General features: G+C 46.5%; 1 protein-coding gene across 1 annotated transcript in view; it reads right to left on the minus strand.

Annotated features, from left to right (window-relative positions):
• LOC121329023 (dnaJ homolog subfamily C member 11) overlaps positions 1–14,460 on the minus strand; it is an 83,160-nt gene that overhangs the window by 47,035 nt on the left and 21,665 nt on the right. The window lies entirely within an intron of this gene.

Below are 14,460 nucleotides of genomic sequence, written 5' to 3' on the forward strand. Positions count from 1 at the left end.
AATAATATTCAACAAGCAACAAAATCACTCAACACATTGAGAACAGCGTGCATTTGAATAATATTCAACAAGCAACAAAATCACTCAACACATTGAGAACAGCGTGCATTTGAATAATATTCAACAAGCAACAAAATCACTCAACACATTGAGAACAGCGTGCATTTGAATAATATTCAACAAGCAACAAAATCACTCAACACATTGAGAACAGCGTGCATTTGAATAATGTTCATTCTCGTTCGTTAACATTTGTACACACAGATCCACACACACACACTGACACACACACACTGACACACGCACAACCACACTCCCTTCCCACACAACCCCACTCAGGTGCAAATCCAAACATTTCAGTAGTTTTGCTTTTTTGTTTATTTTGTAATAGTTGAGCGCTCCTGGATTTACTATCAGAAGATCGCTGAGGTTCGAACGGGTTTATGCCCCTGGGATTGGGGCTCCTCCAGTAAATACAGCATTTGAAAATCCAGCTCATTAAACAGCTCTGCACACAGGGGATGCTGCCTCTGTCACAGCCTGCTTTCAAAGGGTTGAAGAACAAAAACCCAGTGCATTGCGAACCTTGGGAGCGGAATGGCATTATTCTGTTGTAAATGCGAAGGTTAGAAGTGCTTGCCTCCTCGTTTATTAATCACGCGTTCTTATGCCTCGCAGTGATTTTTTGTTGTTGTGGTTTAATATTAGAGTCACTCCCTCCTGTTCCATCACCAGAGGTGAGTTTGCCCCCCCCCCCCCGGGGTTCGGTTGGTTTAGTTTAGCAGACGATGAATGAAGTCATCACTCATCTTTACTGACAGCCCTCAGGCTAGGGAAAAAAAAACAACAGATTTGTGTCAGTATTTGACTGGCCTTCTCTGAGTGCTGAAGCTGAAAAAATAAGGCTGTAGCATACATGGGCCTCCTGTACACGGAACCACGCGCGATCTCTGTACACGGAACCACGCGCGATCTCTGTACACGGAACCACGCGCGATCTCTGTACACGGAACCACTCGCGATCTCTGTACACGGAACCACGGCAACTCTGTCTGAGTCCGGTTAGCTCAATTTGAATGAAGTATTTGATCTGGAGAGGTAGTAATGAGCTGGCAAGGCTCTCTGATACGGAAGCAGAATGAACTGGCGTCCGCGAGCGCGTCTGTATAATCTACTGATTAGCATTCAGACGCAGCGATGACAGCTGTTAATCAGTGCAGGGTATTCCAGATGGGTATCTTTGAATGGAAGTGTCAGGACAGAGCCCTGGAGAACCGGAATAACTTCACTGAAGAGTCTCTCCTAGCGGCTGGGTGAAGGAAGGAAGGAGAGAGGGAGGGGGAAAGAAATAGGCAGTGTTCCATGTGGTATTTCAAACTCTCTCTCTCTCTCCCTCCTTCCCTCTGTCCCTCTCTCTCGTTCTCTCTCCTTCCCTCTCTCTCTCCTTTCTTCCTTTCTTTTGTTAGCACATTAACAAAAGGACTGAGGTTTGTTTTGTTTTTTTTAATATTATTCTAATCTAAGCCCAGAGCCCTTTTTGTTCGCTGTATAAAGCACTTGTTTCTGGTTGAATTGAATCTTCCCGGTCTGTCGAGTGCACTTGTGTGCTTGTGCCTCAGACAACGCCACTGTTTGTTTAACCCTCTTCCTGCGTAATTGCTGCTCAAACCAGGGGCAGGGTTTGAGCGATGCTGGTTATGTGATACCTGCAGACGCTTCACAAATCTGGATCTGTGGATCGGTACGCTTTTTAAGCGATTTTTGAAATCCCTTTTGTTGGCTGAGCTTTGGCCAGACCCTCTGAATAACACGGTATGAAACAGTTCCCCTTAATATATCGGTGTTGATAAAGGCTTCACAGCAGAGTCGTGTTTTTGGTCAGTGACGTTGCTGTGAATCTAGCGTTCCCTTTCATCTGTACGTGTTGCTTTTCTGACTCCAGTGTTAAGCTGGCTGCACTGGGCTCCCCTCGTGTTTTGTCTCGTCTCCACACACGGTTCGGTTTTATCTGGCTGATCGCAGAGCGCGCCGCGTATTGAAAGAAAGATAGCGTCATGCCCGGCAAACTCTGTTTTTCTTCTCTTGCATAATTGAATTGAAAAAACAGCTGAAACATTAATGAATCGTGCAGCCAGATTCAGCTGCGGGGGTGTGTGGCTGTCTTTTAAACGACCTGCGTGGCGACCCTTTGGGTGCTGTGCCTTGTGAAGCGATGTTCTGCACAGACTGACGCCTGTGCAAGCAGGGAGCTGGACAGTCTTAGAAGCGAGAGAGACGCAGTCGTCCAGAAGACATTGCATTAAAGTGAAGGAGGAGCCGGGCTGGAAGCAGAGTCCCGTCACAGGACTAAATATGGGTCAGAAAATACTTTCTGGGAAGATAGTCTTGAGCTGAATTGTTCCAGCTTTTGCACGGACACTGTTAAATTATTACTCGCCACCTGCTTGCGATACATGCCCCCTCTGATAGAGATATATATATAAAACACACACAGACGGATACAGAGAGAGATGGATTGGCTTGTCCTGTGTTTGAAACTTGCTTGTGACATTCTCCCTTACAAATTATTGATAGACTCAGAATCCGGCAATGTGGCTGTATTGAGGAGCCTGCCCATCCAACTGTATAGCAATCATTTCTGCATTCCCTGAGTCCAGCTGCTCTGCTTTCCAGTGATACGCTGGGGCTGTAGTTTGGTTTTACAGGCCTGGTTGGGAGGGGGCGCTGTTTCTAACGTGCTTTGCTGAGCGCAGTGTGTTCAAGTACAGCGGCTCTCCCCTCAAGAGGGTCACTCTGGGTTTATGTTTTATTTGTAGGGTTTGCGTGGGACGGGTTGGCCAGGGTTTCCTGTATCAGGGTTTATTTGCTGGCTGCAGTCTATAATCTCACACAGATTAATGACAGGCTTGTAACCGGCTGTGCTTGGAGCCTCCAGTAATGAGACCCAGGGGTATTGACCCAGCAGCAGCACCCTGTCTTTTGAATGAAGAGGATGGACTCCTCTAGGATTGTGTATCAGCCTCCCGATGACGACAGGCTCCTGTCGCTCTGCTTCCTGCCTGGGATTGATCGCTGGAATCTCAAGGTTATCTCATGAGCAGATAGTGTGGCCTGCTGATACACATGGCATGCAGCAATAGTGAAATTCAATACTGCACAGAGAGAGAGAGAGGACAGCAAGCATGCACAGCTGAAATTGTGTGTCTCTCCGTCTCTGTGTGTGTCTGTCTGTCTGTGTGCTCGTTTATAGCGCTTGCTGGGTCAAAAGTCATCCCCACAAGGAAGGAAACTCTGAGCAATCCTACCTTATGAGCACACAGGCCAAGTCCCTGTCATGTAAAGAGATATTTCAAGCACTACGAGGCAGCGGTGTTTCCTTTAGCCCCGGTGACTTTCATTATTGTATAACTCTGTTGATCTGCCCCCTCACACCCAGACCCCTTTGGACGTTAAGAGATGAGTCCGGTGTGTGAGAGTCAATGCAAAGCCCTCGTAAACACTGCTAGCAAACGTGCGTCTGTGTGTGTGTGAGAGTCAATGCAAAGCCCTCGTAAACACTGCTAGCAAACGTGCGTCTGTGTGAGAGTCAATGCAAAGCCCTCGTAAACACTGTTAGCGTGTGTGTGCGTGTGTGCGCGTGCGTGTGTGTGAGTCAATGCAAAGCCCTCAAACACTGTTAGGATGTGTGCGCGTGCGTGTGTGCGTGTGCGTGATCCTGTGGAGTAGCAATCAGTAATTCTGTGAATGAAATAGCAGCCTTTCACATCTGCTACCAGGCTGCTAAAAAAACAGCAGCTCAGGTTTTGAGTGGCTTTGCGTAACGCTCCCTGGCTGACACAAGCCCGCTTTCTACATACTGATAACGAGCCCTTTACAAGAAAAATAAATACCACTTACTCCAGCCTGAGATTTCATTTCCACAAACCATGAAAAAAAAGATCAGCAATGAATAGCAAATATTCGCTTAATTATTCAATCAAGACTTTTTATTTTTCTTCCCCACTTTTGTATAGTTAACGGCTACAAATGAATGACACAGAAATGAAAACAGAAATCTTGATTTGTAATATATTAGAGCATGCATCTACTTATAAACCAGAACTGAGAAATGGCTATTGAGGGTAATAATCACAGAGTGTGATAGCGCTGCTCTGCTGAGAGATCTTGAATTCGTGTTTCTTTAGCAGTGCCGCGGCGGACGTGCTTCTTCACAGAGAGTCTGGGAATTTGTCTTGCTTTCAGGGCTTTGACGTGAATCAGTGTTTAAAGTGGGGAAATTAGACGCGTGCAATATGAAAGGGCTTTTTACAGCATGTATTAAATTTACCTCGTCTGTTTACTGTTTCCCACGCCCGCAGCAGAGGCAATGCATTGCTTACTACACAGTGGAGTGGGAACACACTGAATGGCTTTAGATCATTTTTATAAAATATAATTTGTGAAGAATTGAAGTGATGAAGTGGCTGGGGGGGGGGGGGGGGGGGGGGGGGTGGGGGGCTGATTTGACGACAGAGGGGACAAGGGATTGTGAGTCCTGCAAGGGCAAACGCAGCCAGGGGCAGATTTCCAGATCTCTCCCTCGGAGACGCCAGCCTTCGATCTGAGACTGAAGAAAGGCTGCTTCCCACCCATGCCATCCAAGACAAAAACTAGCCGTCTGTACATTTCAATGCGGGTTTGTTTATTATAATTGTTTATAATTCTGGGCTGAGACCTCAGAACTCCCAGGGGTCTATTAAAATGATCTAAACCTCGCAGCTTTAAAAACTGCTCCCCCTGTTTATCTCCGAACCCCCTTCTGATATTTACATGTGTGAGAAGAGGGGACAGAGCAGTACTTGTAATATAGGGTGAAAGGCGGTACAGTGCTGAAGAGCCAGCTCAGCGTTTGGTAATTATAATAGACACTCGTTGGAAATGATTTCTGTCATATCTGACCTTGACTGGATTCATACTCCCCTCTTCACTGCACAGTCTGGGTATTGTTGTTTAATTAAAGGCATGCTGCAATCGAGCTTTCTGCGCTCCCCCGCCTGTCGCTCATGTTGCACACCCCTTATAAACCGGGCTGTTAAATTAAGAGACGTTTCATTTTATACACAGCTTAGTAAGGGCAAGGGAACAGTTTTGCTCAGTGGCTCTTAAAAGGTGCCTTCAGTGGCACTTACAGACGTGCATCATAATAATAATAATAATAATAATAATGTGAATATGATAACCGGCCACAGAGTGAAAATCACATTTGATTTAAACAGTAACGCCTTAAAGGGGATGTGTGTTTAGCCACACTAGCCCGTAGAGGCTTTGCTGCAGAAGCACGCACGCTAACCCTTCAGAGCAGTGTCACTGTTGTGACTTCTTAAAGGGCAAGGCAAAGTCTGCTTCGAAAACAAAACCTGAGTACTTGACGAAAAGACCTGACTTGCAAACGCATCTCCACAGATAAATGGAGAGAGAGAGAGGCTGGAATATTGAGCAGCTCGTTTTGTGTGCTGTTGTTTTTGGAGCACACGCACAGAGCTCGCTGGGAGAGGAGAACCCTTCACACTGCAGAGCAAGGTTAGGGTTTGCTTTCAGCGCCTGCTGCAGTCAGCGTGTGGTACATCACCACAGGCCTTTGTGATCAACACTGCAGAGAAATGTAACATTCATTTCACACAGCACTCTCTGAAAGGGAAAGGACTGGTGCTGGGACCCTTTGTGTCAGAATTGAAAGAGTGGGCTGGAGTGATGGGGGAGCGAGGCCATTCTTTAAAAAAAATAAAAATAATCTGCGCTTATTGTTGCCCTCGTAGTGGAGCCCTGTAGGAAAGGGATACTCGTCTTACGCTTGCCGTGCTTTCATTAGTTTCAGCGTGCTAGCGCTCTGCAATGGGGCAGAGACAGTCTCACCAGCACTGCCTCTGAAGGATTGCACGCTCCACGCTGGCAGAGGGGCATTGGCATCGTGCTGCAATGTTCAAATTGCCTGCATGCCTCCCAGCTCCTAGGTGACAGTTTCAATATGAGAGGAGTGGCATCCCTGCATTGAAACGCTGGGATACCTGGAGCTGGGTAAGAGAAAAAAAAAAATCAAACCTGCTGCCTCCGGGCAGGAGCCTCCTTATCATTTATGCACAGCTCTTACAACAAGAAAAGAGTAAACAAACATTCCACAGATATTCCCCAAAGAGAATTTATTAAAATTGCTTATTGTAACATTAGCAGGGTTATTATCGCTCGCGTTTTCAAACTTTTTGTTACAGGCAGGTGTGCCGTGTTGAAGTGTCCGGACCGCTTACGAAGGCGCCACGCAGCATAGTGGAAGTCCAGTCTGTTTTGCTGTAATCCGTGCAGTTCTTATCCAGTTTCACACAGTGCAAGAGCTTCGCGTTTTATTGCCTGTTCCAGGTTTCTGGTGAACTCCGTGCAGAGGGAGCTGCTCTTAATGCTGTAGCCGCTCCTGCTCGGTCTCTTTGAAGTGTGTGAGCAGACTCGCAGTGTCTTCTAAAGATTCAGGGATGCTCGGCTGCTGTTAGTATTTCAAGCTGAATTAAATCTCAGTAAAAGGCATTGCATTCTTTTATTTCTTTCTCTCTCTGTCTCTCTCTCTCTCTCTCTGTCTCTCTCTCTCTCTCTCTCTCTCTCTGTCTCTCTCTCTTGGCCGGAGCAGAGTGACTGGTCTTTGCGTAGATTGTCTTGTTTGATCGTGAATACCAGATTTTTTTTTTTTTAGTGATCGGGTATTTTAAAGACGATCACGTCCAGCCCTTTTGATTCTGTGTGACGCTTTGAGGACCGGAGGGTGAAAGACTTGACAACACGAAAATATGGAGAACGTTTTCCCAAGATGTAATTAATTTTCAAAAGCCGTGACTGTAGTTTCTTTTCAAGCAGAATCAGTTGATTTGGCCTGACAGGCTCTAAGCACAGCTGAGCTGGTGGCAGTTTGATGAAAGGTTTCTGCCTTGTTTTTTTAAATAAGGGGTACTTGAAAGAGATCTTGACAGTCTCTGCAGACTGCTCCTTCATACGCCCTTAATAATAAGAAAATAATAATAATAATAATAATAATAATAATTCAAAATAAACACAGATCAAGTGGCTTCTAGTCTAGGCATGGTGACACGTTCTCTAAATTGACCTGAGGTGGTGTGATTGAACACTGCTGACAGTGAAACCAGCCTGTGCTGGGTGATGCAGAGGGATCTGAGAGACGCTTGTATGATTGAACACTGCTGACAGTGAAACCAGTCTGTGCTGGGTGATGCAGAGGGATCTGAGAGACGCTTGTATGATTGAACACTGTTGACAGTGAAACCAGCCTGTGCTGGGTGATGCAGAGGGATCTGAGAGATGCTTTTTAAACCAGGGATGATTGTGTCAAACAGGACGCTGCTGCAGAGCAGGCACACACCCCCCCCCCCCCCCCCAGGCCCCCCCCCCCCCCAGAGCAGGCACACTCCCCCTCCAGAGCAGGCACACTCCCCCTCCAGAGCAGGCACACTCCCCCTCCAGAGCAGGCACACTCCCCCTCCAGAGCAGGCACACTCCCCCTCCAGAGCAGGCACACTCCCCTCCAGAGCAGGCACACTTTCCTTGTATTTTACTCCCTGAATGAGTTTTTTCACTGCAGTGGTGGCTTGGCTCCAGCCCCCTCTTTTTAAAGAGGTCATTGTGGTGGCAAACAGCATTGTAACAGAGTTGACTTCACTTCGATCTGTTTATTATTCAATATGATATCCTGTGAATATATTATGTTACATGCACTTGCAAAGGGTACCTCATAGTCTTGTGAACACAAAATATATGCATTGTGATCACAGGCACACACACTCGCACACACACACACAGACACACTGAGATACAGGCACACAAACACGCACGCACACACATGTTTGCAATCTCACAGTCTTTTAAAAACCTTTTCGAAAGACCGTGAAACAAGATATTGCTTTTATATTGTATTCTTTGCTGTCAGAATGGGAAGTCAAGTGTGCTAGTAAAAATACCGCGCACACACACGCGCGCACACACACTCGCACACTCGCGCGCACGCACACGCCTCATTATTGAAATGATTTGCCTTCCTAAAGGGTTGATTTACAATAACGATGTGAAAAAGAAAATGTAATCTCGCCCCCTGTTCTTTCAGCCGTGTCTTGGTAATAAGTATTGATGAGTTTCTGGAGTTTCCGTGCGCGTGGCTCTGTGGGGCGGGCTGCTCTCTCGCTGAGCGGGTGTAAGCACTGTGTTGATGAAGGGAGAGCTGTCCTGTCTAATCTGAAGCCAGTGCCTGGAACGGTCCTGCTAGTACAATTCGGGAGGATGTGGCACTGCAGAATAAAAAGGGGTTCCAGTCTCTCTCAAAGAGATTTAAAATCTCTCTTAAAATCACTTCTGCATGCAGCTACAGAGCAATCTTTTGAAGACTTGCGTCTAATTTAGAATTGCCATGGCCCACTGAAGAGCCCTTTTGAAGATTCGCTCAGCTCTTGATTGAGGAGGGGCTGTCCCACCTCTCTCTCTCTCTCTCTCTGTGTCTCTCTCTCTCTCCTGTTGAAGTGATCCCTGACCAGCTCAGCAATCACAAAAGCGCTAATATTAACACCACTGAAACACACAGGGTGAAATGAGGCTTGGCATGAAAGCTGTTTCAAAATCAGACCAAGGTGGTCTGAACTTTATATATAAAAATAAATAAATAAATAAAGTTTATAATAACGAATGTAGTGAAGGCAGTTTGATTTGAGATGATCCTCTCTCCTCACAATCCCTGTTAGACTGTCTGAGGTGCACAATCAGAGCTCTGGAGGGAAGCACATAACTTTTGGGGCTGCCTCTGAGTTTGTGGGCAAAGATGTGGTTCTTATTGTTTGAGGGAAGGAGGGGCGGGGGTGCATGAATTTTTTGTTTTCTGACCCTCATAACAGCAGCAGTGCTCGCATGTCGTTTCTCTCCTTGCATGCGTTGTATTAATGGCGCAGGTGTTCCAGAGGCGTGGATATTAAGACTTCATTTCCTCCACTCTGGCGGAGTGCAGTGACCTCGCACGCTGGCTCAGTTTAGCTCAACACGTGTGCATGCCAGCCAAGGCAGCGGGAATCACGCTGCAGTGTGTGATCTGAGATTCTGGAAGCAGCAAGGGAAGAGTCTAGACATGCACACAATCACACTGCTAATTTGTAACACACTTAAAGCAATGAAAAGCCCTTTGCCTGGTCTAAGCCGGGTGTAAGTGATGGTTTCAGTTCATGTTCTTTTTCGGTGCCTTTTGTTCTCCAGTCAGTGATGTGAACGCATGAGGGTCTGTATAGTCCAGCCGTCCTTTAACTTGATATTAATAAAGCTGGGTGCTTGAATTCAGCAGCAGAGCAGGACTGTAGTGTTTCAATGCAGTGCTATTGAAATGAACAGTGGTGGCGCTAGACATCCTCATAAGTCTTCCACACTAAAAGCCTTGCAAAGTGTAATACAGCACAGGTAAGCATTGCAAAGCATCATGAAAACCACAGCGAAACCTGCATGGGGGGGGGGGGGGAGAGCTCAAAATGACCCTGCAGATTTCCTGCTAGAAACATTTCTACCACATTGTAGTCAAGACCCTCACTGGTGAGCCTCCACAGATAGAGAGCAGTGTGTCCAGCGCTGGCCCTTCCACTCCAGGGGTCGCCGTGCTTCAGTTTGAACCAATTAGCTGTCTGTGTCGTTCCCCCCCCCCCCCCCCCCCCCCCCCCCCCCCCTAGTGATTTGCATTTCATTTTAAAGATTGATTTACTCACTCCAGCTCCTTCCTCTATTTTTTCCAGACTCGTGCGTCCAGACGCCATGTTGGATTTCTTGTTATTATTGTGAACTTGACCCCTGAACCCTGACTTCCTGCATTACCTTGGTAACCATTCCATTTTTTTAATTTCATTGCATTTAAGATTTTATTTTGATTTAGATTTTTTTTTTTACTGATTTGCTTAATTCACATGCATGTTATATTTAGTTCATGAAACATGTCTAAGTCTGTGAAGGCGATAGCCGCTAATTGTAATTGTAATTAAAACAGCAGATTTCTTTTCTGTATTTTCTAGTGTTAATATTATTTATTATGTGTTGTTTTTTCTGTTTTTATGTTAATCTTGTGAACCTTCAGTTTCATCATTCTCAACTTTAGCCCAATAAACTGTTTATAATATTTTCATTTCTCGTCTTTATTGCTTTTTTGATTTGTTTTGTTTGTTCATTGTTAACGTCTCTGCTTTTTCACTGTCCTGCTTCCCTTTTTTTCATTGGAATGCTTGTGGAAATGTTCACAGCATTGCTCTGTTTTCACGGCTCAGCAGTTTGACAGCCTCCTCCTCCTCCTCCCTTATTGCTCCCTATTCTCTGTTACCAAGAGCCGGACTCGCACCGGCCAGGAAAGGGTTAAATGCTCATGTACTCAGCAGGTCATTCAGACTGGGCAAAACATTCCAGAGCCCTTTTCATCGAAGAAGTGAGCTGTGTGTGCGTGTACGAGTGTGTACGAGTGTGTGTGTGAATGTATATGTGTGTGCGTGCGTGCGTGTCCGTGAAGTCTAAGTCTTCCTTTACAGCGCTGTTTTCCAGTGGAGTCTGTCACTGACTTCTAAAACTCAGCGCAGTGCTAGGTAGGGGAAGGCAGTAACGTCTGCTGAAAAGCAGATCTAAATCTACCATTTGCCCCGGGGCTGAAAAGCATCTGCCAGTGCAGAGATTGAAGGCGAGCAGCGGGCATCTCGCTGGGTTCCCAGTACGCCCAATTAGAGACGGGATCGGCGTCCGAGAGATTGCTGGCGTGCACGCGAGCTAAACTTGAGGCTGTGTTCAAAAATAATACCGTGTTTCAGATCCAGCCTGTCGTCAGCACGGCAGTCAAGCTGCTGCATGGGAAGCCTCTTTTAAAATCTCATTTATTTCAGCTGTGCGGGTGACAGGACTAGGCAGAGGTTATTTGCTTTGTTTTTGCTCTTCCAGAAAGAGAGGGGGAGGGGGGAGGCCTGGAATGTATCTCTGAAGAGCCGGCACGATGTATATCTGCGCAGGAGAGTGGAGGACAAAAATGAATACAGATGGATCCTGCAGTCCCAGAAGGAGACGCGCTGCAGCTCGGAAGCAATTTGTATTTATTTTTTTCAACTGAGTCCTCGTTGTCTACCTTTTTAAATAAAAATAAATCCGTACATTCTGGTTTGAGCAACATCAGATGCAATAGCTTTCAAAAACAACAAAAAAAAAAGTGCGTGGCATGGAAGGGAAGTGGCTCCTAATCCATAATTAACAAGTTCTTTAATTAGAGGGGGGGGTAATTAAAATATCAGCTGAGCTACAGGCGGTGGGGGTGACAAACCAAGGAAGAAGAATGTGCTAAGAGAGACACTGGGGAGGTGCAGGACAGGCTGTTGGTTCCAGTATGCAGTTTGGAGCCCGTGGTGAGAGACAGTCCTGGCCAGCGTTCAAGCCTGTGACACTCAGGCCTCTGATCGCTCCCAGGTTTGTAGACTCTGCTGCACAGGAGCGCAGCTCGCCGCAGTGTCTCGCGTGATTTTTGCTGCTTTGCAATTTCAGTTGGATGTTGCAGGCAGACAGTCTGGGGTGGCGTGTTGTAAGGGAGACACTCTCGCTGCAGTCCGCTGTGGGTTCCACTGAGACCTTCCTGAAACAGTGGAAATGGAACGGGCAGGGTCTAGCTAGATCCTTCCCATCACAGTCCAGTAATCACGGGCGCATGAAATTGAGAAAACAGAACTCTTCACAACACAGGAACCTGAGCCCGTGTGGGTGATTGTGCACTGTAACATCACAAACAGGCTCATAGTGGCGTTTTAAAAACCGCGCACAGTCCTGTGTCCATCTGGGGATCCTTTAAAACAGCACCCTGATATTTCTTACCTCCTCAAGCAGATGTAGTGCTTCCTAAGACCTGTAGGGGTAGCGCTGGCACCCTGGTGTATCACTTAGAATTCAGACATGATTCTGAGAGCTGTGTTTAACCACGGGGGGGGGGGGGCTTTAAATCTTCTTGTAAAAAATCTCTGAGATGTGACGACCACAGCAGACCGCGATACAACGCGAGCCCCAATAAAACTCCCGTCTCCCGACGCGCTGAATGATAGCGGCTCGACCCTGGATCTGCCTCCCCCTTGTCAGTCAGGTCACACTGAAGAGTCTGATTCTCTGAGCAGAGCCGAGCCACTCCAGAGCAGTCAGTCCAGTTGAGTCACATCACAGGTACCCTGTCAAGCTGCAGCGATGCCCCCTCTAGTTAAACTGGCTGCATCTTTAACGCATGGCGTGGGGCTTATTCCAGTGTGCTTCTAAAGCATCAGTGTATATTTGCACAGTGTTATTACAGCGGGAAGGTAAATCACGCTGTGCCACTGTCTGTATTTTCTTCTTTCTTCTTCATTTTAAATAATGCATGAGAAGTTGGACTTGTGGGAGGCAAAGTTTACCTGTCTTCACACTACAGCACTACTCCCATGCCCTTTCCATATAACAGCATTGACATTTTACTGGAGCCTTTTACAATTGGGTTTTATTTATTATGTTATGCGCCGCTCGGGTAGCTAACTGCAGGAGTGCTGGGGTGGGAGGGGAGATGAAGAAAACAACAGAATGAATTGTGTGTGTGTGTGTGTGTTGTGTGCTATCTCTTCTAATGTGTGTGTGTGGTATCTCTTCTAGTGTGTGTTTGTATATTGTGTTGTAGCTTTGGCAATACTTGATCTGCTGTCATGCCAATAAAGCATTTGAACTTGAGAGCGAGCGCACAGACAGGATCCTCCAGTAAGTGTGTCATGTTAATATGAGCCCTCGTTACTGGGGGATTGTGTGTGCAGTTTCTGCTCTCTGTGTAGCTGCGATACTGCTGGAGAAGCACGGCTCTCGTCCGTTAGTTTGTAGCGTTTCATTTAAAGAAAGGCCAGTAAACAGGAGCCCATCGCTTTCAAACTCCCTGCCAGCTAACAATCTTTAGCTTTGTGTGTGAGAGAGGCTGCCTCGCTCGCTCCAGTGTAAATCCTCGAATGAACTGGCTAATGGCCCTGTTAGTGTGGGAGGAACAGGCTGCTTCTCTAACTCGATTCTTGAAATGCCACATTTCTGTGTGGAGCTCCCCGGAATATTAAACAACATATAGAACAGTGTTGAGCATCTGTAGAGACAGCTTGAAGCACACAGTGATAATAATTACTGCTTGACCCCCCCACTTTGAGAGGCCCTTTCAAACAGGTGGGAATTGTTCAGAACCGTGGAGGACCTGTAGTAGCCAAGCGCTGGAAACAACCGAACTGGAGAGGGAACCAAGGCTTGGCCAGAGCTGGCGTGCCCCCTCCCCGATGGTCGATTTGGGATTTCTACAGTAGGAGGGTGTGTGCGTGTGCGAGTGCGTTGCGCGCTTGTGTGTGCGCGCGTGCAGGTTTGAGGGAAAGGAAATATGAAAGCCATGCTGCACACAGGACTAATAGGAAGGTGGCCCCGCAGTCAGCGTTTCAAGCTGCACTGACTCCTTATTTATTTTATGCAAATGCCCGATGCACAGATCTCGTTAGAAGTCTCATAAATAATTAAAATACAAACTTGCACACTGTAAAAAAAAACAAAAAAAAAAAAAAACAACAAAACTGACCTATTCATGATGAATGGGCTTAAAAGAATTCAATAGGCAAGCATGTCTTAGTTCATAAATAACAAAAAGACAATGGTATTGTATATTATGGCAATGTGAGGTCCTGTTTACCGCGCTCGGAGACAGCTCAGCCCCTGAGCTGCACTTCAGCAGACAGCGTCTTTAGGTCGGAATCTCAAGTGAGTGTCACTTTCCGGTCCCCCGTCGTCTCGTTAGGCCACAGCACAGTGTGATACAGCAGTGTGATACGGCACAGTGAAAGACAGCACAGAGTAATACAGGACATTGTGAAACAGCACAGTGTAATACAGCAGTGTGATACGGCACAGTGAAAGCGCAGCACAGTGAAATACAGCAATGTGTGATACAGCATAGTGTGATACAGCACAGTGAAATACAGCAATGTGATACGGCACAGTGGAAGCGCAGCACAGTGTAATATAGCAGTGTGATACAGCACATTGTGATACAGTGCTGTATTACACTTTGCAGTGCTGTTGCACTTTGCTGAGTTGACATTTTCACGCAGAAAGCTCACTTCCAGGAGGCTGAGCACTCAGCTGCTGTTTCTGTAGATGATCTTCAGAGTCAGAGACCGACATCACAAAATGGAGAACCGAGTGTAGAGATAAAATCAATGAGTCCAGATCCTGCTTTTCATCTCTATTTTTTTTTAAACTGACTTGACAGATTGCGCACAGAGGTGGATTATTATTATTTTAACGGTGCTAGCTTGCTGTGCAGCTGGAGCAGCTTCCACACACACACACGTCTTTCATATCGATGTGAGCAGCAGCAGCCCACAGACTCGCAGGCTACTGGTTATTTCTGAAACGATCACT

The sequence above is a fragment of the Polyodon spathula genome, chromosome 16 (assembly GCF_017654505.1).
Source record: "Polyodon spathula isolate WHYD16114869_AA chromosome 16, ASM1765450v1, whole genome shotgun sequence".
In the NCBI taxonomy this organism is placed as follows: domain Eukaryota; kingdom Metazoa; phylum Chordata; class Actinopteri; order Acipenseriformes; family Polyodontidae; genus Polyodon; species Polyodon spathula.